The 23,391-nt window shown below is 59.2% G+C and overlaps 1 protein-coding gene across 5 annotated transcripts in view; it reads right to left on the bottom strand.

Annotated features, from left to right (window-relative positions):
• Positions 1 to 23,391, bottom strand: part of LOC147684424 (catechol O-methyltransferase-like) — a 195,297-nt gene that overhangs the window by 68,341 nt on the left and 103,565 nt on the right. Inside the window, exon 1 of one of the 5 annotated variants that reach the window (XM_086940351.1) lies at positions 603 to 703. The exons of the other annotated variants lie outside the window; for them this stretch is intronic. The gene's annotated coding sequence lies outside the window, so the exon portion shown is untranslated. Of the gene's footprint in view, positions 1 to 602; positions 704 to 23,391 lie in introns of those variants that run through there. 5 annotated transcript variants of the gene reach the window in all.

The following is a 23,391-nucleotide window of genomic DNA, read 5'->3' as shown; positions in this document are numbered from 1 at the left end:
CAAGAAGGCTCGATTATCAGTTTACTGTGTTTTTTTAGCATCCCATGATGCACGGCGCCGGCGAAAAACTAGCTATTGGTGCCAAGAGCCCGCTTCAAAGCGCTGAGAAAAAGTTTAGGAGTGAGAGAGGACAGCAGTGGGGGTGGGGTGAGTGCTCATGTATGTGGAGAAGTATTCGACGGTGGAGCTCGAACGGGAGGGTCCCTTTCCTGGAGACCTATGTGGCTTTGAAGCATTTTCTCAGTGACGTTTGGAGGCTAATACAGAGACGCCACTGGTCACTCAGGGAGACTAGACTCCCTCGAAGACTTGCCAGATGTGGGGGCTCGTGTCCTCAAGCTCAAGGATGCCACGGGTCACTCAGGGAGGTCCCCTCGAAGTCAGGGGCCCGGTGTGGCCCTCCGCTCCTCCTCACCAGTACAACGCCTCCCCCCTCCCCCCGGGGCCCTCATTACTTGTCCTCAACAGGGAGAGCGGACCCTCAGAGCCAACCCCTCTTTCTGAAACCAGCCTGTAAACACACTAGTAAACCCCTCTGTTTCCGATGCCCCCCCCCCCCCTCCGATTGCTGTGAGTGTCGGCATGCATGCGGAGGTACTCACCTCACAACGCGGGGCTGCAAGGCTCGGTCCCCGGCTCCTTTCACGCACTCTCTCCCCTCGCACAGTGAGTGAGCGCAGGAAGGAGCATAGGACGGGTAAACAAGGAGGTCTTTATAGACAGCCAGCCCTGCGGGGGAGAGGGGGGGGGGGGGAGGGAGGAGAGCGGGGAGGGCTGGGGGCAGAGAGCCCAGCAAACTCTTCTCCTGGCTCCGAGACGAGCCAAGGCCAGCACGTGGCCCCCGCGCACTGCTGCAGCCCGGGCTTGAGGGGGGCCCTGGGAAATGCACTCAGTGCAGGAAAGGGGGCGCTGCAGGCCTGAAGGGAGCCCCTCGGAAATGCACTCACTGCTGGAAAGGGGGCGCTGCAGTCCTGAGGGTGGGGGCCCTGGGAAATGCACTCAGTGCAGAAAAAGGGGGCGCTGCAGCCCTGAACAGAGCCCCTGTGAAATGCATTCAGTGCAGGAAAGGGGGCGCTGCAGGCCTGAAGGGAGACCCTCGGAAATGCACTCAGTGCAAGTAAGGGGGCGCTGCAGGCCTGAGGGGGGCCCTGGGAAATACACTCAGTGCAGGAAAGGGGGACCTGCAGGCCTGAGGGGAGCCCCTGGGCCTGAGGGGGGGCCTGGGAAATGCACTCACTGCAGGAAAGGGGGCGCTGCAGGCTTGAGGGGGGCCTGGGAAATACACTCAGTGCAGGAAAGGGGGCGCTGCAGGCCTGAGGGAAGCCCCTGGGAAATACACTCAGTGCAGGAAAGGGGGCGCTGAAGGCCTGAGGGGGGGGCCCTGGGAAATGCACTCAGTGCAGGAAAGGGGGCGCTGCAGGCCTGAGGGGGGCCCTGGGAAATACACTCAGTGCAGGAAAGGGGGACCTGCAGGCCTGAGGGGAGCCCCTGGGAAATGCACTCCGTGCAGGAAAGGGGGCGCTGCAGGTCTGAACAGGTCACCTGATTCAGGCTGGAGTCTCCCAATAATTTAAACCAAAAATCTCCCTCTTTCTAGTTTGAAAATGTTGGCATGTATGGCTGACATGGACCCGGATCAGAAGTCCTCTTCTCGAGTTGCAATCTGCCTGGGAACTGTGTGGTGCCTAACACCTAGAAGCCAGTGCAAAGCACTCAGATTGTTACCACTTCACAAGTGCTCAAGAGACACCAGGCCTGAAAGGGAAATGTTCATTACAACGCAGGCATTACATCGCAATGCCTTTACAACGCAAATGCCTTTACATCGCATGCCATTACAACACATGCCATTACAACGCGTGTCATTACAAAGTACTTAATTACAACACATGCCATTACAATGCATTATAAGGTTAGTATTGGAGATTTTTAAGTTTTAGGCTGGGTATAGGTTTTAGGGTAATTGGGAATAGTAATTTTTACCCTTCGCTATCCAACACTTACCCTACTGTTGCACTCACTGGAGGGGGAATAGTACATTTTACCCCTACGCTATCCAACACTTACCCAACTATTGCACTAAAAGTATTGACCCTGTGCCTCATGGGAACAGTCCAGCCCGAACTGCCAAGCCATGCCTTCCCTGGACCGAAAACAAGCTTCCGAGGACCGGTTTCTGGCATATCAGCCGTCTTCAGCCCGGCTTGCTTGAATCCAGTGGCAAAGTGAGAAAGGGACTCACGTCTGAGCATACCCTGCCAACTTATGGCGAACAAAGCGGTACAAAAGGGAGGGGGTGGTGATGGACGGAGCATCTGAACCAATCAAACACTCACACCCAGTCAACAGATCCCATGAGGCACAGGGTCAAGGCTGATTTGCATATGGCCATGTCTGAACTGGGGTGGTGTGGAGTGCAAAAAAACGATGGATTTAGGCCCAGATCTCTGTACTCGGGTGAATGTATGACATTGTTCTGCATTCTGTCCATCAACTGTTGTTTTTGCATTTGTCACCCCAAGTTGGATGGGTATGCTCAGACGTGAATCCCATGCTCTCCACACCACTGGAGTCAAGCTATCCTGACTGAAGATGGCTGATAGCCAGAAACCGGTCCTAGGATGCTTGATTCCGGTCCAGGAAAGACATGGCTTGGCAGTTCGGGCTGGACTGTTCCCATGAGGCACAGGGTCAAGGCTGATTTGTCTGAACTGGGGTGGTGGGGAGTGCAAAAAAAAACGATTGATTTAGGCCCAGATATCTGTACTGGGGTGAATGTATGACATTGTTCTGCATTCTGTCCATCAACTGTTGTTGTTGCATTTGCTGCTGTTTTGGGCCTTCTGAGGGACTGCGTGCTGCAAGGAGCTAGAAGCGCGACACAACAAGAAGAAGCGTGTCGCCGTCGCAACTCCGAAGCAGGGGGTCGCCGCTGGAACTGTCGCACTGCACCGCATTGGAGAGAAGCGTGCCGCAACGAAGAGGAAGCGTGTCACCGTCGCTGCTGCTGCCGTCGCAACTCCAAAGGAGGGTGACGCTGCTGTAGTTGTCGCACTGCACCACATCAGAAAAAGAATCTCGCAGCAAGGTCGGAGCGTGTCGCCGTCGCTGTGCCTGCCGTCGCAACTCCGAAGGAGGGTGTCACCACTGGAACTGTCTCACTGCACCGCATCGAAGAAGAGCACCTTGCATCCCCGAGAAACGTGCCGCCATCGGAGCTGCTGCCGTCGCATCTTGGATGTCGCCGCTGTAGTTGTCGCATCGTGTGGAAACTTCACGCATCGTGGGAGAAGAGTGTCGCCGCTGGAGCTGCTGCCGTCGCATCGCGGAACAAGGGTGTCGCCGCTGCAGTCCAGGCATCAAACTGAACTTCTCGCATCCCCAAGAAGCGTGCCGCATCTAGAAGATCTTCACGTCTTTATTTCTTTGTATCTGAACTTTGCCGCATTCCCATCGCTGCGACATTGCTTGTCGTGGAAGCGCAACGCAACCTAAGGTACATTGACGCAAAGTGTCGCATCTAAGAACTAAACTGAACTAAGCTTAAATTTTCCATCTTAAAGTAATAGTATTGTGTATTTTTGTCGCTTATGGTCTTGTGGTAACTCTATATAAAGTATACTTATTTTTGATATAAATCCTGTGTGGTGTCCATTTATGGTGTTGTCACTGGCTTACTGTATGTGGTCACAAATGCTTAACACACAACGCCTCTGAGATAAAGCCTGATTGCTCGTGCCAAGCTACCAAGGGGGTGAGCAGGGGTTATTTTAGGAGTGTAATCCCCTTATCCTGACTAGAGGAGAGGGTTCCTATTTGTCACAAGTCCCTACCTGTGCCAACTAGAGACCCCAAATCTAACAGTTACCCTTATAAGTCCCATGCATATGTTATACTGTATACCCAGGGCATATGTACCCCAGGGGCCTCTCAGGGGCTGCAGCATGTATTATGCAACCCTGGGAGACCATTCAAAATTACACAACAGGTCTGCTACAGCAACCTGTGTAAGGTGGTGAATGCACCACTTACTTAGATATAGGTTCCCTATATTTACCTTATATCACTACACATATAAACCTATCAGACACCCCTATGGCAGGCCTTATCAATCCTGAAGGCAGGGTGTTGGGTTTTGTGTAAGAGGGTGCACATGCATGAGCAGAGCCCCTCTGCAGCCTTCGGAATCTATTCTCCGGGGTTCTGTGATGAAGCCAACCATATACTCTTACGTGCATTAAAACTTTGCGGTAAATGCGAACTTTGAAATGGCTGCAAAGAAACATGTTGTGTTTGGTGTCAAACACCTTGGAATCATACCTCCCCGCCAGTACTGGCAGGGGCGGTATGATTCCACCCTCCTAGAGGGAGAAATTTGACCAAACTAGTACACCCGGTACCAGCTTTCTCGACCCTGGCATCACAAGATGGATGCTGCCAGCCACAGACATGCGTCTGCCCTGCTGCTGCTGGATGAAACTCTGACAGGGGAGGCTGGGCAATAGGTTTCCTATCACAGGGAGGTGTGACCACCTCCCAGACAGGCTTTAGTGTATTGGCCCTGGGTGGGTGCACTCCAAGAGTGTTTTGATATCTGCACTGGGGGCACATTTGGTGTCCCTGTGCATAGTCCAGCTCAAACCGGTTGCAGGGGCACTTAGCCCCTGCTCTAGCACGAAACTGGATAAAGGACATGGCTGTAGCTACCCCTCTGTCCTGACCCTCCCATAGGCGGGTCCCCAGAGTTTTTCCCACCCCTTCCTTGGGCATAAAGAAGGAACCCCTGACTACAGGACTTTCGATTTTACCTGGACTAAACTCTGCTACAGAAACAAAGTACTTTGACGATCTGCACAATGCTGGATGACTAAAGAATCTCCAGTGGAGTAAAGGTGTTCTTCCCCTGCAAGGCAGGCACCTCAATGCATCTGTCTGGTTTGCATCTACGCAGCTCCTGAAGGACTCTGAAGATTTTGCAACACAGGAGGTGGGTTCCTAAGCTTCCCGAGGCTGACCAGTGCTCTCAGCAAACCTGAGACCCACAGCCCTCATGGGGAATGTGCAACCTGAACCCCTGGACACCGTATGCATTTGCGGCAGCATATGCTTTTTGGCGATCCCTGAACTGTGCTTTGGGCTACTTGTAGTCCAAGCCCCGAGCAGTGTTTCCACTGAAGATTACCGACCTGCACTCCACGAGTGTTCCGTGGGCTGGTATTGTGTAATTCCTCTCGAGGTCCCTTCGCGATCCCTGGTCCGTTGACCTGTGGGTCCCTGTGAAGGTAACTTTGACTTTCCGTGGGCTTTCCTGGTTGCTCCAGACAGGCCCTGACTCTCCATCGCTTGGGGAGTCCCCAGGACCTTACTGGCCCTCACCGAAGCATCTTTTCTCTCACCGCATGGGTTGCAGTTGCCAAGGCTTGTTGGTCTTCAAGCCAGACACCGTCTCCCCAGCACTTGACATCCTTCGCGGGACAGCTCGCCTGCGGACTTTGGTCATTGTCGACATCTCCTGGTCCCCGTGGCAGCAGAGACAAGCTTCACCTCTTTGCACCTGAAGCACCCGACATCGTTGGGCATTCATCTACCGAGCCCCTGGTCAATGACAAGTGACCCAGACTCTTTGCCCTCGGCTTCCAGGTTCTTCAGAGCTTCGATCCAGGCTTGGATCACACTGGACACTTTTCCTCTTCACGGCAGCAGCACTCTGCAGTAAACAACGAAGATTCCCGACACAATTTGACACCTATGCACCCGGCTTCCCTGGGTTAGGTAACACGAGTACTCCGGTGCTCACATAAGTGTTGGCCTTAGAACCTTCTAAGCCTAAAAGGGTTTGCACAAAGTCCTCTCCTAAGTGTCCTTAAACTTTAAAAATCTAACCGCGACTTTCCCATAGGATTGTACGCAGCTCGCTGCTGTGTTCTCACACTGCACGCGTCCCCCGTGGGTCCCCTGTGTCACTACCTTGGGTGGTTCCTTGAGGTCCCAGCAATTCAACGTGCTCTAGGCACTGTTCCTAGTCAAGTTGTGGTTGTTATACCACTTTCTTAGTGTATGGTTCGGTCTCCCCCTGGAGCCCGCTGTGTATTGTGCTATTTACTGTTGTTCTATAACTGTATTATTGTGTGCCTTGTTCTCTAATCTCATAAAGAGGTTACTAGAGAGTATTTAGTAATAAATATATATATTTTATATATACCTTGTGTGGTTCTCCTTTCATTTGGTCATTCAAGAGGTTATAATCTGGTAAACCAAGCTGCTTTACATTCCTTCGAGACTTAGCCTGAAGGCTGCTCTCCATAGCTACCACTAGGATAGCTTTCAATAAAGGTTGTCTTAAACCTATCATCAATAAGGGTCTTTTGGACTGGTGCAAGGTGCCCACTATAACTAGTGGACAGCATATACCAGGCCAACTTCTCACAGCTGCGTTGTAAAACTGCGATGTAAAAGAATGCATTGTAATTGTTTGTGTTGTAATGTCTTATATTCAGGCTGAAGTGGGATGGAAAGAGGCGTGGCCTAAAAGTGCAACTAGGAAACCCTGCTCAGTGGCCCGGATACTAAAATCCTGTACTTCTCATAGCGTGCAACCCCACCTGCATTTTGCTGCTTTTCTGTACGCTTTCTGTAAATACATCAAGACATAACACAACAGGTATACAACTAAAACGAGCCAGAATTATTGGCCTGGTGAGGAACATGCATAGGCTCCCACTGCCTGTCAGAGCGCCGAACCATAGCGCTCAGACAAATCACAATGCAGCATTTCAGCATTGTGATTGGCTGGGGCAGCCTGTTTCTGCTTCCTACTTCAAGCAGGATCAGAAGAGGATGGCACAAGGCGAGGCGATGGTCCAGGAGCAAGGTAAGTCATTTTTAAAATGTATTCTTCTATCCCATAACCCCCCTCCGCTGCCATCTCCGCCTCACCTGTGCAACTTGGTGGCAGCCGCCGCTGCCATGGTGCCCGTCTGCACCGTGACTAGGAGAGGTTTGCTTTCGGAAGGCAGCTGGACTAGCCTCCCAGTCACTGCACCCCTTCGATTTCAGATGGACAGCTGGTCAAATACTTGGCAGCCACCTCTAATAGCAATGACTATGTCATTCCCAGTGCATGCCTAGTCAGACGGATGGGCTGGCCAGAAGACATGCGCCGGAAGGGTGGTTTTGGACATCTTTTAAATCAGCGTACGTGTGAGACGCCTCTCTTCATCTCGATCCACGGTAATTGGCTTGTTCTTCTAAACTGTCTGCATGAAGCTTCCTTCTCCAGCATCACTTTTAGGTAACTTTACAGTCGGAAATGGTGACTAGTCAATATTAGTGAAGTTACTACAAAGTGTAAGAGTAAATTTAGACAGGAGTAAATCTACATGGTCAAGATTACCTTTGTGACTGGGGCCCGTAGTCTGCGGGTGGTCAGTGCCTGCCCAGAGCTCTCTTTGAACCGTTTTGGGTGAGCAGATTGGAGTGGGGTGGTTTGGAGAGTAGGGGTGGATTGCATTGGAGTGAGGTGGGGTGGATTGGAGTGGGTTGGATTGGAGTGGGTTGGATTGGAGTGGGTTGGAGTGGAGTGGGTTGGAGTGGAGTGGGTTGGAGTGGAGAGTATGGGTGGATTGGAGTGTGATGAAAGATGGTCAAGGAAAGCAAGTGGTTGAAAGTGGTGGACAGAAATTCACACTACATTTATACTGGAATTTTTTTTAAATGTTTGGACGCTTTGCTATCAAACCCGGACTTGAAAATCTAGACAGGTGGCAACGTTACATCAGCAGGGATGGGGAATAACCTGCCGAGGATCACGGGTTTTGGGAGGACTGGTTTACAGCTGACATTTCAATGCAGATCAGTGCTCCAGACTTTGAGACACTTTTCCTTACCTACACTCAACTGTCAGGCAGAGACCAGCAAGGCACCCCCCCCCCCCCCATTCGCCCCCACCCCAATTCTAGCGCTTCTAAAATGACGACGCCCCTGAGAGAGGCAGACAGCGAATGCAGAGCTCAGAGCAATGGCCATCTGGGGGCGGCGTCAGGCACAAAAACGGGCGAGACTTGCAGGGCAATGTTTAAATACCAACTCCTCCGAACTTTGAGTCAAACTGGAATCGGCGCTGCCTGACTTCAAAATGGCACCTGCAAAGGACATAATGCCTTGTGATAACTCTGAGTTATCTCAAACAGCCAGTCCCTCGCCAGGGAATCCTTTTCTATGCTGCATCCCCCTCTGACTCTACTCAATGGAATCCTGCTCTCTGGGTTTTTCTTCTGGATTCTTGACTTTGGTGACTTTTGTGCATCCTGCCATTTTTTGGGAGATGGTCTCCTTCTATACCAATGACCCGGACCCATCATTTTGTCTGACCTTTGTTCCGTTCCTTCTTCCCTCACGACTCCTCCTGATGACCATTGATCGTTTTTCTCTTTTTGCTGGACTGTCTTAAATATATATATATATATATATATATATATATATATATATATATATATACTATGAACGCCGCAGCCGTTAAACACACAGCAGCAACCACGGACACGTTAGCGGACTTTTCAAGCAGCACGATTTATTGACAAGAAGACAGGTAGGGTGTCAGGAACACCATACGCGTTTTGGGATCACTCCCTTGGTCACGAGTACATATATATATATCAATCGCAAAGAGTTGCCCCCAAAGGAAGAGCCTTGCTGGTAGGTACAAATATATCTCTTTATTTTGAGGCAGCTGCAAACAGGTAACCACAGGGAAACTTTCATCACATCCTGCTGCCAAACGCATTTCGGGAACTCTTTCCCTTAATTATTGGCTCGTTGTTTGATGAAACAGAACAGTTTCGCGTGCACCATTTAACTCTCCTGAGCCTGCCCCAGTGGGCGGAGCCATTCACATGGCATTGTGGTTCCGGTAGTGCACACAGTCAATAACACTCAAGTGAGTCAGTTTCTGCCAAAACACATACCATCATTATTAAAACGCCCCAGTGGGCTGATGCAAAGTCCCATTGGCAGCCAATCCGGAGTCATCAGTAAACAAGAGGTGGGCATCTGAAGACAGCTGAAAAACACAGCAGGCTGCCAAGGGACTTTGCATCAGCCCACTGGGGCATTTTAATAATGATGGTATGTGTTTTGGCAGAAACGGACTCACTTGAGTGTTACTGACTAAAATAAAGAGATATATTTGTACCTACCAGCGGGGCTCTTCCTTTGGGGGGAACTCTTTACAATTGAGATATATATATATATATATATATATATATAGATCCATACCACTGCTTCTCTCCACAGAAAACAAGCATGGACACAGCTCCGGATACCAAACAGGGGATTTATTGAGCACAGCACAAACCAGTCCTCGCAGTCCGTGAAACGCTATGTGGCAGACGCGTTTCTAGCCGGATTCGGCTGTCATCAGTGCCGGTCTCACAGGCTGGTGGTAACCTCCTTGGACTCAGAGACCCCTCCCTTAAGGTAGTCTCTCGGCTCCTCCTCCTTTGCGCCGGTGTGGTTGGGGATCAGGGCAAAGTGCATGCTGGGCGCTGTGGTCCAACTTGGTCCAGGCATACAGTGAAGCGGACTCAAAACACCAAGTGATGCCCCAAATTCATGGCGCTGGGCACAGCACTCGCAGACAATGTCCTGATCGAATCGTCCCGCTCTACCTCTGCTGGTATCCTTATCAGGCAGCATAAATACTGCCTACTCTCTCCCCTCACTGCAAAAACCGCCAGCTGGCAATAACTTGTCGTTTGGGGGGGCGCCGCAGTTTAGCACTGTTAGTACTCACACCAAGGATTTGCTGAATTACTGCGGAGCACCTGAACGAGAGGGTGTGTCCATTACGCCGGCATCAGCATACCGGCATTATAGATCCATACCACTGCTTCTCTCCACAGAAAACAAGCATGGACACAGCTCCGGATACCAAACAGGGGATTTATTGAGCACAGCACAAACCAGTCCTCGCAGTCCGTGAAACGCTATGTGGCAGACGCGTTTCTAGCCGGATTCGGCCGTCATCAGTGCCGGTCTCACATTATATATATATATAATTGTCCAAGCCTAATTGCTGTTAAAATGTAATCCTGTGTGAATTTACGATTTGTATATATAGAACTCTAACCACTAGTATATGTAGTAGACCTTTGTACTTACAACCTTTCCTATGTGATTTTAGTTTTTCTGTTTGTATCTCTTTCTTGAGTGACTTTTCAACTTGTACATGTGCAATCTTTTTTTTCTGTTTGTATCTCTCATGCAACTCATGTAATCCTAAATCCTTATGTAACGCAACTGGTTCTTTTGTAAAGCGCTCTGACACTTTCGGGTAATGTTCGCGCTATGTAAAATAAAAGAGAAGGGAAGGCAGCCTGTCTGGCACCCCTGCCCCGCCCTCAGCTGAGGGGCCTCTCGGAATGAGGCCCACGACTGAGTTTTTTTCAAGTTCAAGTTTTTCTACAGCCGAAGATGGGGGCGGGAGGAACAGAATGAGGAAGCACCGGACTAGCGGAGGGTCACGTGACAGGCGTTGCTGCTTCCCCCTCCCTGTGACGCAGGAGGTTCGGATACCCCGCCCCGTGAGCCTGATAATGGGGGGTCCTCGAGAATGAGAGCTCAGCAGGGGCGGGAAGAGAGCCCTGCATGCAGAGAGGGCTGAGGAGGGGCAGTGAGCCCTGCATGCAGAGAGGGCTGAGGAGGGGCAGTGAGTCCTGCATGCAGAGAGGGCTGAGGAGGGCGCAGTGAGTCCTGCATGCAGAGAGGGCTGAGGAGGGCGCAGTGAGTCCTGCATGCAGAGAGGGCTGAGGAGGGCGCAGTGAGCCCTGCATGCAGAGAGGACTGAGGAGGGGCAGTGAGTCCTGCATGCAGAGAGGGCTGAGGAGGGCGCAGTGAGTCCTGCATGCAGAGAGGGCTGAGGAGGGCGCAGTGAGCCCTGCATGCAGAGAGGACTGAGGAGGGGCAGTGAGTCCTGCATGCAGAGGGCTGAGGAGGGCGCAGTGAGTCCTGCATGCAGAGAGGGCTGAGGAGGGCGCAGTGAGTCCTGCATGCAGAGAGGGCTGAGGAGGGCGCAGTGAGCCCTGCATGCAGAGAGGACTGAGGAGGGGCAGTGAGTCCTGCATGCAGAGAACTGAGGAGGGGGGCAGTGAACCCTGCATGCAGAGAGGGCTGCGGAGGTGGAGGTGGCAGTGAGCCCTGCGTGCAGAGAGGGCTGAGGAGGGGTCAGTGAGCCCTGCATGCAGAGGGCTGAGGAGGGGCAGTGAGCCCTGCATGCAGAGAGGGCCGAGGAGAGGCAGTGAGCCCTGCATGCAGAGAGGGCTGAGGAGGGGTCAGTGAGCCCTGCATGCAGAGGGCTGAGGAGGGGCAGTGAGCCCTGCATGCAGAGCAGGCTGGGGAGGGGCAGTGAGTCCTGCATGCAGAGCAGGCTGGGGAGGGGCAGTGAGTCCTGCATGCAGAGAGGGCTGAGGAGGGGGCAGTGAGCCCTGCATGCAGAGAGGGCTGAGGAGGGGTCAGTGAGCCCTGCATGCAGAGGGCTGAGGAGAGGCAGTGAGCCCTGCATGCAGAGAGGGCTGAGGAGAGGCAGTGAGCCCTGCATGCAGAGAGGGCTGAGGAGGGGTCAGTGAGCCCTGCATGCAGAGGGCTGAGGAGGGGCAGTGAGCCCTGCATGCAGAGGGCTGAGGAGGGGGCAGTGAGCCCTGCATGCAGAGCAGGCTGGGGAGGGGCAGTGAGTCCTGCATGCAGAGAGGGCTGAGGAGGGGGCAGTGAGCCCTGCATGCAGAGAGGGCTGAGGAGTGGCAGTGAGCCCTGCATGCAGAGAGGGCTGAGGAGGGGCAGTGAGTCCTGCATGCAGAGAGGGCTGGGGAGGGGCAGTGAGCCCTGCGTGCAGAGAGGGCTGAGGAGGGTGCAATGAGCCCTGCATGCAGAGGGCTGAGGAGGGGCAGTGAGCCCTGCATGCAGAGAAGGCTGAGGAGGGGCAGTGAGCCCTGCATGCAGAGAGGGTTGAGGAGGGGGCAGTGAGCCCTGCAAGCAGGGAGGGGGCTGGGGAGGGGCAGTGAGCCCTGCATGCAGAGAGGACTGAGGAGGGGCAGTGAGTCCTGCATGCAGAGGGCTGAGGAGGGGCAGTGAGTCTGCATGCAGAGAGGGCTGAGGAGGGCGCAGTGAGTCCTGCATGCAGAGAGGGCTGAGGAGGGCGCAGTGAGCCCTGCATGCAGAGAGGACTGAGGAGGGCGCAGTGAGCCCTGCATGCAGAGAGGACTGAGGAGGGGCAGTGAGTCCTGCATGCAGAGGGCTGAGGAGGGGCAGTGAGTCCTGCATGCAGAGAGGGCTGAGGAGGGCGCAGTGAGTCCTGCATGCAGAGAGGGCTGAGGAGGGCGCAGTGAGTCCTGCATGCAGAGAGGGCTGAGGAGGGGCAGTGAGTCCTGCATGCAGAGGGCTGAGGAGGGCGCAGTGAGTCCTGCATGCAGAGAGGGCTGAGGAGGGCGCAGTGAGTCCTGCATGCAGAGAGGGCTGAGGAGGGCGCAGTGAGCCCTGCATGCAGAGAGGACTGAGGAGGGGCAGTGAGTCCTGCATGCAGAGAACTGAGGAGGGGGGCAGTGAACCCTGCATGCAGAGAGGGCTGCGGAGGTGGAGGTGGCAGTGAGCCCTGCGTGCAGAGAGGGCTGAGGAGGGGTCAGTGAGCCCTGCATGCAGAGGGCTGAGGAGGGGCAGTGAGCCCTGCATGCAGAGAGGGCCGAGGAGAGGCAGTGAGCCCTGCATGCAGAGAGGGCTGAGGAGGGGTCAGTGAGCCCTGCATGCAGAGGGCTGAGGAGGGGCAGTGAGCCCTGCATGCAGAGCAGGCTGGGGAGGGGCAGTGAGTCCTGCATGCAGAGCAGGCTGGGGAGGGGCAGTGAGTCCTGCATGCAGAGAGGGCTGAGGAGGGGGCAGTGAGCCCTGCATGCAGAGAGGGCTGAGGAGGGGTCAGTGAGCCCTGCATGCAGAGGGCTGAGGAGAGGCAGTGAGCCCTGCATGCAGAGAGGGCTGAGGAGAGGCAGTGAGCCCTGCATGCAGAGAGGGCTGAGGAGGGGTCAGTGAGCCCTGCATGCAGAGGGCTGAGGAGGGGCAGTGAGCCCTGCATGCAGAGGGCTGAGGAGGGGGCAGTGAGCCCTGCATGCAGAGCAGGCTGGGGAGGGGCAGTGAGTCCTGCATGCAGAGAGGGCTGAGGAGGGGGCAGTGAGCCCTGCATGCAGAGAGGGCTGAGGAGTGGCAGTGAGCCCTGCATGCAGAGAGGGCTGAGGAGGGGCAGTGAGTCCTGCATGCAGAGAGGGCTGGGGAGGGGCAGTGAGCCCTGCGTGCAGAGAGGGCTGAGGAGGGTGCAATGAGCCCTGCATGCAGAGGGCTGAGGAGGGGCAGTGAGCCCTGCATGCAGAGAAGGCTGAGGAGGGGCAGTGAGCCCTGCATGCAGAGAGGGTTGAGGAGGGGGCAGTGAGCCCTGCAAGCAGGGAGGGGGCTGGGGAGGGGCAGTGAGCCCTGCATGCAGAGAGGACTGAGGAGGGGCAGTGAGTCCTGCATGCAGAGGGCTGAGGAGGGGCAGTGAGTCTGCATGCAGAGAGGGCTGAGGAGGGCGCAGTGAGTCCTGCATGCAGAGAGGGCTGAGGAGGGCGCAGTGAGCCCTGCATGCAGAGAGGACTGAGGAGGGCGCAGTGAGCCCTGCATGCAGAGAGGACTGAGGAGGGGCAGTGAGTCCTGCATGCAGAGGGCTGAGGAGGGGCAGTGAGTCCTGCATGCAGAGAGGGCTGAGGAGGGCGCAGTGAGTCCTGCATGCAGAGAGGGCTGAGGAGGGCGCAGTGAGTCCTGCATGCAGAGAGGGCTGAGGAGGGCGCAGTGAGCCCTGCATGCAGAGAGGACTGAGGAGGGGCAGTGAGTCCTGCATGCAGAGAACTGAGGAGGGGGGCAGTGAACCCTGCATGCAGAGAGGGCTGGGGAGGTGGAGGTGGCAGTGAGTCCTGCATGCAGAGAGGGCTGAGGAGGGCGCAGTGAGCCCTGCATGCAGAGAGGACTGAGGAGGGGCAGTGAGTCCTGCATGCAGAGAACTGAGGAGGTGGGCAGTGAACCCTGCATGCAGAGAGGGCTGGGGAGGTGGAGGTGGCAGTGAGCCCTGCGTGCAGAGAGGGCTGAGGAGGGGTCAGTGAGCCCTGCATGCAGAGGGCTGAGGAGGGGCAGTGAGCCCTGCATGCAGAGAGGGCCGAGGAGAGGCAGTGAGCCCTGCATGCAGGGAGGGCCGAGGAGGGGTCAGTGAGCCCTGCATGCAGAGGGCTGAGGAGGGGCAGTGAGCCCTGCATGCAGAGGGCTGAGGAGGGGGCAGTGAGCCCTGCATGCAGAGCAGGCTGGGGAAGGGCAGTGAGTCCTGCATGCAGAGAGGGCTGAGGAGGGGGCAGTGAGCCCTGCATGCAGAGAGGGCTGAGGAGGGGTCAGTGAGCCCTGCATGCAGAGGGCTGAGGAGAGGCAGTGAGCCCTGCATGCAGAGAGGGCTGAGGAGAGGCAGTGAGCCCTGCATGCAGAGAGGGCTGAGGAGGGGTCAGTGAGCCCTGCATGCAGAGGGCTGAGGAGGGGCAGTGAGCCCTGCATGCAGAGGGCTGAGGAGGGGCAGTGAGCCCTGCATGCAGAGGGCTGAGGAGGGGGCACTGAGCCCTGCATGCAGAGCAGGCTGGGGAGGGGCAGTGAGTCCTGCATGCAGAGAGGGCTGAGGAAGGGGCAGTGAGGCCTGCATGGAGAGAGGGCTGAGGAGGGGGCGGGGTAGTGAGCTCTGCATGCAGAGTGCTGGGTAGGTGGAGGGGGCAGTGAGCCCTGCATGCAGAGAGGGCTGAGGAGTGGCAGTGAGCCCTGCATGCAGAGAGGGCTGAGGAGGGGCAGTGAGTCCTGCATGCAGAGAGGGCTGAGGAGGGTGCAGTGAGCCCTGCATGCAGAGGGCTGAGGAGGGGCAGTGAGCCCTGCATGCAGAAAAGGCTGAGGAGGGGCAGTGAGCCCTGCATGCAGAGAGGGTTGAGGAGGGGGCAGTGAGCCCTGCATGCAGAGGGCTGAGGAGGGGGCAGTGAGCCCTGCATGCAGAGAGGGCTGAGGAGGGCGCAGTGAGCCCTGCAAGCAGAGAGGGCTGAGGAGGGGGGCAGTGAGCCCTGCATGCAGAGAGGGCTGAGGAGGGGCAGTGAGCCCTGCATGCAGAGGGCTGAGGAGGGGGCAGTGAGCCCTGCATGCAGAGAGGGCTGAGGAGGGCGCAGTGAGTCCTGCAAGCAGAGAGGGCTGGGGAGGGGCAGTGAGCCCTGCATGCAGAGAGGGCTGAGGAGGGGGGGCAGTGAGCCCTGCATGCAGAGAGGGCTGAGCAGGGGCAGTGAGCCCTGCATGCAGAGGGCTGAGGAGGGGGCAGTGAGCCCTGCATGCAGAGAGGGCTGAGGAGGGGGCAGTGAGCCCTGCATGCAGAGAGGGCTGAGGAGGGGGGCAGTGAGCCCTGCATGCAGAAAGGGCTGAGAAGGGGGGCAGTGAGCCCTGCATGCAGAGAGGGCTGGGGAGGGGGAGGGGGCAGTGAGCCCTGCATGCAGAGAGGGCTGAGGAGGGGCAGTGAGTCCTGCATGCAGAGGGCTGAGGAGGGGGCAGTGAGCCCTGCATGCAGAGAGGGCTGAGGAGGGGGCAGTGAGCCCTGCATGCAGAGAGGGCTGAGGAGGGGCAGTGAGCCCTGCATGCAGAGGGCTGAGGAGGGGGCAGTGAGCCCTGCATGCAGAGAGGGCTGAGGAGGGGGCAGTGAGCCCTGCATGCAGAGAGGGCTGAGGAGGGGGGCAGTGAGCCCTGCATGCAGAAAGGGCTGAGAAGGGGGGCAGTGAGCCCTGCATGCAGAGAGGGCTGGGGAGGGGGCAGTGAGCCCTGCACCTGTGTTTGGTACTCGTGTGTAACATGCACCCGTCACTTTCTCTTGTAACATACTGTTTTCTACCTCTTACATTTGTTTGTTTTCGATACCTGCACAAGTGCCACCAGTGCCTACATAACGTTTGTTCTTGTGCTTGAGTGTCCTCCATATATTGCAGTATTATACCTCTATGTTTATTTTGTACGCTTTTGTAACCGGCACACGTCACTTTTTCCTCCTGTAATGCACCGTTTGCTACCTCTTGTATTTTGTTGGCACACGATTGTCATTTTTGCTTCATTTAATGTAACGTTTGCTTTTGTATTTTGCTCACTTGTAATGTTCTCATGTATCAGTTATGTTCCTATTGTGAAGCGCTCTGACACCTTCGGGGAAAGTCCGTGCTATATAAAAACGCATAAATAAATAAATAAAGGGGGGCAGTGAGTCCTGCATGCAGAGAGGGCTGAGGAGGGGCAGTGAGCCCTGCATGCGGAGAGGGCTGAGGAGGAGGGCAGTGAGCCCTGCATGCGGAGAGGGCTGAGGAGGGGGAGGGGCAGTGAGCCCTGCATGTAGAAAGGGCTGGGGAGGGGCAGTGAGCCCTGCATGCGGAGAGGGCTGAGGAGGAGGGCAGTGAGCCCTGCATGCGGAGAGGGCTGAGGAGGGGGAGGGGCAGTGAGCCCTGCATGCAGAGAGGGCTGGGGAGAGGCAGTGAGCCCTGCATGCGGAGAGGGCTGAGGAGGGGCAGTGAGCCCTGCATGCGGAGAGGGCTGAGGAGGGGCAGTGAGCCCTGCATGCAGAAAGGGCTGAGGAGGGGGAGGGGCAGTGAGCCCTGCATGCGGAGAGGGCTTTGGAGGGGCAGTGAGCCCTGCATGCAGAGGGCTGAGGAGGGGGAGGGGGCAGTGAGCCCTGCATGCAGAGAGGGCTGAGGAGGGGCAGTGAGCCCTGCATGCGGAGAGGGCTGAGGAGGGGCAGTGAGCCCTGCATGCAGAGAGGGCTGAGGAGGGCGCAGTGAGCCCTGCATGCAGAGAGGGCTGAGGAGGGGGCAGTGAGCCCTGCATGCAGAGAGGGCTGAGGAGGGGCAGTGAGCCCTGCATGCAGAGGGCTGAGGAGGGGCAGTGAGCCCTGCATGCAGAGGGCTGAGGAGGGGCAGTGAGCCCTGCATGCAGAGGGCTGAGGAGGGGCAGTGAGCCCTGCATGCAGAAAGGGCTGAGGAGGGGGAGGGGCAGTGAGCCCTGCATGCGGAGAGGGCTTTGGAGGGGCAGTGAGCCCTGCATGCAGAGGGCTGAGGAGGGGGAGGGGGCAGTGAGCCCTGCATGCAGAGAGGGCTGAGGAGGGGGAGGGGGCAGTGAGTCCTGCATGCAGAGAGGGCTGAGGAGGGGGCAGTGAGCCCTGCATGCAGAGCAGGCTGGGGAGGGGCAGTGAGTCTGCATGCAGAGAGGGCTGAGGAGGGGTCAGTGAGCCCTGCATGCGGAGAGGGCTGAGGAGGGGGAGGGGCAGTGAGCCCTGCATGCAGAAAGGGCTGGGGAGGGGCAGTGAGCCCTGCATGCGGAGAGGGCTGAGGAGGAGGGCAGTGAGCCCTGCATGCGGAGAGGGCTGAGGAGGGGGAGGGGCAGTGAGCCCTGCATGCAGAAAGGGCTGGGGAGGGGCAGTGAGCCCTGCATGCGGAGAGGGCTGAGGAGGAGGGCAGTGAGCCCTGCATGCGGAGAGGGCTGAGGAGGGGGAGGGGCAGTGAGCCCTGCATGCGGAGAGGGCTGAGGAGGAGGGCAGTGAGCCCTGCATGCGGAGAGGGCTGAGGAGGGGGAGGGGCAGTGAGCCCTGCATGCAGAAAGGGCTGGGGAGGGGCAGTGAGCCCTGCATGCGGAGAGGGCTGAGGAGGAGGGCAGTGAGCCCTGCATGCGGAGAGGGCTGAGGAGGGGGAGGGGCAGTGAGCCCTGCATGCAGAGAGGGCTGGGGAGAGGCAGTGAGCCCTGCATGCGGAGAGGGCTGAGGAGGGGCAGTGAGCCCTGCATGCGGAGAGGGCTGAGGAGGGGCAGTGAGCCCTGCATGCAGAAAGGGCTGAGGAGGGGGAGGGGCAGTGAGCCCTGCATGCGGAGAGGGCTTTGGAGGGGCAGTGAGCCCTGCATGCAGAGGGCTGAGGAGGGGGAGGGGGCAGTGAGCCCTGCATGCAGAGAGGGCTGAGGAGGGGCAGTGAGCCCTGCATGCGGAGAGGGCTGAGGAGGGGGAGGGGCAGTGAGCCCTGCATGCAGAGAGGGCTGGGGAGAGGCAGTGAGCCCTGCATGCGGAGAGGGCTGAGGAGGGGCAGTGAGCCCTGCATGCGGAGAGGGCTGAGGAGGGGCAGTGAGCCCTGCATGCAGAAAGGGCTGAGGAGGGGGAGGGGCAGTGAGCCCTGCATGCGGAGAGGGCTTTGGAGGGGCAGTGAGCCCTGCATGCAGAGGGCTGAGGAGGGGGAGGGGGCAGTGAGCCCTGCATGCAGAGAGGGCTGAGGAGGGGCAGTGAGCCCTGCATGCGGAGAGGGCTGAGGAGGGGCAGTGAGCCCTGCATGCAGAGAGGGCTGAGGAGGGCGCAGTGAGCCCTGCATGCAGAGAGGGCTGAGGAGGGGGCAGTGAGCCCTGCATGCAGAGGGCTGAGGAGGGGCAGTGAGCCCTGCATGCAGAGGGCTGAGGAGGGGCAGTGAGCCCTGCATGCAGAGGGCTGAGGAGGGGCAGTGAGCCCTGCATGCAGAGGGCTGAGGAGGGGCAGTGAGTCCTGCATGCAGAGGGCTCAGGAGGGGCAGTGAGCCCTGCATGCAGAAAGGGCTGAGGAGGGGGAGGGGCAGTGAGCCCTGCATGCGGAGAGGGCTTTGGAGGGGCAGTGAGCCCTGCATGCAGAGGGCTGAGGAGGGGGAGGGGGCAGTGAGCCCTGCATGCAGAGAGGGCTGAGGAGGGGCAGTGAGCCCTGCATGCGGAGAGGGCTTTGGAGGGGCAGTGAGCCCTGCATGCAGAGAGGGCTGGGGAGAGGCAGTGAGCCCTGCATGCGGAGAGGGCTGAGGAGGGGCAGTGTGAGCCCTGCATGCGGAGAGGGCTGAGGAGGGGCAGTGAGCCCTGCATGCAGAAAGGGCTGAGGAGGGGGAGGGGCAGTGAGCCCTGCATGCGGAGAGGGCTTTGGAGGGGCAGTGAGCCCTGCATGCAGAGGGCTGAGGAGGGGGAGGGGGCAGTGAGCCCTGCATGCAGAGAGGGCTGAGGAGGGGCAGTGAGCCCTGCATGCGGAGAGGGCTGAGGAGGGGCAGTGAGCCCTGCATGCAGAGAGGGCTGAGGAGGGCGCAGTGAGCCCTGCATGCAGAGAGGGCTGAGGAGGGGGCAGTGAGCCCTGCATGCAGAGGGCTGAGGAGGGGCAGTGAGCCCTGCATGCAGAGGGCTGAGGAGGGGCAGTGAGCCCTGCATGCAGAGGGCTGAGGAGGGGCAGTGAGTCCTGCATGCAGAGGGCTGAGGAGGGGCAGTGAGCCCTGCATGCAGAAAGGGCTGAGGAGGGGGAGGGGCAGTGAGCCCTGCATGCGGAGAGGGCTTTGGAGGGGCAGTGAGCCCTGCATGCAGAGGGCTGAGGAGGGGGAGGGGGCAGTGAGCCCTGCATGCAGAGAGGGCTGAGGAGGGGGAGGGGGCAGTGAGTCCTGCATGCAGAGAGGGCTGAGGAGGGGGCAGTGAGCCCTGCATGCAGAGCAGGCTGGGGAGGGGCAGTGAGTCTGCATGCAGAGAGGGCTGAGGAGGGGTCAGTGAGCCCTGCATGCGGAGAGGGCTGAGGAGGGGGAGGGGCAGTGAGCCCTGCATGCAGAAAGGGCTGGGGAGGGGCAGTGAGCCCTGCATGCGGAGAGGGCTGAGGAGGAGGGCAGTGAGCCCTGCATGCGGAGAGGGCTGAGGAGGGGGAGGGGCAGTGAGCCCTGCATGCAGAAAGGGCTGGGGAGGGGCAGTGAGCCCTGCATGCGGAGAGGGCTGAGGAGGAGGGCAGTGAGCCCTGCATGCGGAGAGGGCTGAGGAGGGGGAGGGGCAGTGAGCCCTGCATGCGGAGAGGGCTGAGGAGGAGGGCAGTGAGCCCTGCATGCGGAGAGGGCTGAGGAGGGGGAGGGGCAGTGAGCCCTGCATGCAGAAAGGGCTGGGGAGGGGCAGTGAGCCCTGCATGCGGAGAGGGCTGAGGAGGAGGGCAGTGAGCCCTGCATGCGGAGAGGGCTGAGGAGGGGGAGGGGCAGTGAGCCCTGCATGCAGAGAGGGCTGGGGAGAGGCAGTGAGCCCTGCATGCGGAGAGGGCTGAGGAGGGGCAGTGAGCCCTGCATGCGGAGAGGGCTGAGGAGGGGCAGTGAGCCCTGCATGCAGAAAGGGCTGAGGAGGGGGAGGGGCAGTGAGCCCTGCATGCGGAGAGGGCTTTGGAGGGGCAGTGAGCCCTGCATGCAGAGGGCTGAGGAGGGGGAGGGGGCAGTGAGCCCTGCATGCAGAGAGGGCTGAGGAGGGGCAGTGAGCCCTGCATGCGGAGAGGGCTGAGGAGGGGGAGGGGCAGTGAGCCCTGCATGCAGAGAGGGCTGGGGAGAGGCAGTGAGCCCTGCATGCGGAGAGGGCTGAGGAGGGGCAGTGAGCCCTGCATGCGGAGAGGGCTGAGGAGGGGCAGTGAGCCCTGCATGCAGAAAGGGCTGAGGAGGGGGAGGGGCAGTGAGCCCTGCATGCGGAGAGGGCTTTGGAGGGGCAGTGAGCCCTGCATGCAGAGGGCTGAGGAGGGGGAGGGGGCAGTGAGCCCTGCATGCAGAGAGGGCTGAGGAGGGGCAGTGAGCCCTGCATGCGGAGAGGGCTGAGGAGGGGCAGTGAGCCCTGCATGCAGAGAGGGCTGAGGAGGGCGCAGTGAGCCCTGCATGCAGAGAGGGCTGAGAAGGGGGCAGTGAGCCCTGCATGCAGAGGGCTGAGGAGGGGCAGTGAGCCCTGCATGCAGAGGGCTGAGGAGGGGCAGTGAGCCCTGCATGCAGAGGGCTGAGGAGGGGCAGTGAGCCCTGCATGCAGAGGGCTGAGGAGGGGCAGTGAGTCCTGCATGCAGAGGGCTCAGGAGGGGCAGTGAGCCCTGCATGCAGAAAGGGCTGAGGAGGGGGAGGGGCAGTGAGCCCTGCATGCGGAGAGGGCTTTGGAGGGGAGTGAGCCCTGCATGCAGAGGGCTGAGGAGGGGGAGGGGGCAGTGAGCCCTGCATGCAGAGAGGGCTGAGGAGGGGGAGGGGGCAGTGAGCCCTGCATGCAGAGCAGGCTGGGGAGGGGCAGTGAGTCTGCATGCAGAGAGGGCTGAGGAGGGGTCAGTGAGCCCTGCATGCAGAGGGCTGAGGAGGGAGGGGGCAGTGAACCCTGCATGCAGAGGGCTGAGGAGGGGGGCAGTGAGCCCTGCATGCAGAGGGCAGAGGAGGGGTCAGTGAGCCCTGCATGCAGAGAGGGCTGAGGAGGGGGAGGGGTCAGTGAGCCCTGCATGCAGAGAGGGCTGAGGAGGGCGCAGTGAGCCCTGCATGCAGAGAGGGCTGGGGAGGGGCAGTGAGCCCTGCATGCAGAGAGCGCTGGGGAGGGGCAGTGAGCCCTGCATGCAGAGGGCTGAGGAGGGGGCAGTGAGCCCTGCATGCAGAGCAGGCTGGGGAGGGGCAGTGAGTCCTGCATGCAGAGAGGGCTGAGGAGGGGGCAGTGAGCCCTGCATGCAGAGAGGGCTGAGAAGGGGGGCAGTGAGCCCTGCATGCAGAGGGCTGAGGAGGGGGCAGTGAGCCCTGCATGCAGAGAGGGCTGAGGAGGGGGCAGTGAGCCCTGCATGCAGAGAGGGCTGAGAAGGGGGGCAGTGAGCCCTGCATGCAGAGAGGGCTGAGGAGGGGGCAGTGAGCCCTGCATGCAGAGAGGGCTGAGATGGGGCAGTGAGCCCTGCATGCAGAGAGGGCTGGGGAGGTGGAGGGGCAGTGAGCCCTGCATGCAGAGAGGGGTGGTTGAGGGGGGCAGTGATCCCTGCCTGCAGAGAGGGCTGAGGAGGTGGAGGGGGCAGTGAGCCCTGCATGCAGAGAGGGCTGGGGGGGTGGAGGGGGCAGTGAGCCCTGCATGCAGAGAGGGCTGAGAAGGGGGGCAGTGAGCCCTGCATGCAGAGGGCTGAGGAGGGGGCAGTGAGCCCTGCATGCAGAGAGGGCTGAGGAGGGGGCAGTGAGCCCTGCATGCAGAGAGGGCTGAGAAGGGGGGCAGTGAGCCCTGCATGCAGAGAGGGCTGAGGAGGGGGCAGTGAGCCCTGCATGCAGAGAGGGCTGAGATGGGGCAGTGAGCCCTGCATGCAGAGAGGGCTGGGGAGGTGGAGGGGCAGTGAGTCCTGCATGCAGAGAGGGGTGGTTGAGGGGGGCAGTGATCCCTGCCTGCAGAGAGGGCTGAGGAGGTGGAGGGGGCAGTGAGCCCTGCATGCAGAGAGGGCTGGGGAGGTGGAGGGGGCAGTGAGCCCTGCATGCAGAGAGGGCTGAGAAGGGGGGCAGTGAGCCCTGCATGCAGAGGGCTGAGGAGGGGGCAGTGAGCCCTGCATGCAGAGAGGGCTGAGGAGGGGGCAGTGAGCCCTGCATGCAGAGAGGGCTGAGAAGGGGGGCAGTGAGCCCTGCATGCAGAGAGGGCTGAGGAGGGGGCAGTGAGCCCTGCATGCAGAGAGGGCTGAGAAGGGGGGCAGTGAGCCCTGCATGCAGAGAGGGCTGAGGAGGGGGCAGTGAGCCCTGCATGCAGAGAGGGCTGAGATGGGGCAGTGAGCCCTGCATGCAGAGAGGGCTGGGGAGGTGGAGGGGCAGTGAGCCCTGCATGCAGAGAGGGGTGGTTGAGGGGGGCAGTGATCCCTGCCTGCAGAGAGGGCTGAGGAGGTGGAGGGGGCAGTGAGCCCTGCATGCAGAGAGGGCTGGGGAGGTGGAGGGGGCAGTGAGCCCTGCATGCAGAGAGGGGTGGGGAGGGGCAGTGAGCCCTGCATGCAGAGAGGGCTGAGATGGGGCAGTGAGCCCTGCATGCAGAGAGGGCTGGGGAGGTGGAGGGGAAGTGAGCCCTGCATGCAGAGAGGGGTGGTTGAGGGGGGCAGTGATCCCTGCCTGCAGAGAGGGCTGAGGAGGTGGAGGGGGCAGTGAGCCCTGCATGCAGAGAGGGCTGGGGAGGTGGAGGGGGCAGTGAGCCCTGCATGCAGAGAGGGGTGGGGAGGGGTCAGTGAGCCCTGCATGCAGAGAGGGCTGAGATGGGGCAGTGAGCCCTGCATGCAGAGAGGGCTGGGGAGGTGGAGGGGGCAGTGAGCCCTGCATGCAGAGAGGGGTGGGGAGGGGTCAGTGAGCCCTGCATGCAGAGAGGGCTGAGATGGGGCAGTGAGCCCTGCATGCAGAGAGGGCTGGGGAGGTGGAGGGGGCAGTGAGCCCTGCATGCAGAGAGGGCTGAGATGGGGCAGTGAGCCCTGCATGCAGAGAGGGCTGAGAAGGGGGGCAGTGAGCCCTGCATGCAGAGAGGGCTGGTTGAGGGGGGCAGTGATCCCTGCCTGCAGAGAGGGCTGAG

Source organism: Lissotriton vulgaris, chromosome 10 (genome assembly GCF_964263255.1).
Source record: "Lissotriton vulgaris chromosome 10, aLisVul1.2, whole genome shotgun sequence".
Taxonomy (NCBI): domain Eukaryota; kingdom Metazoa; phylum Chordata; class Amphibia; order Caudata; family Salamandridae; genus Lissotriton; species Lissotriton vulgaris.
This window is presented reverse-complemented; position numbering and strand designations above follow the sequence as displayed.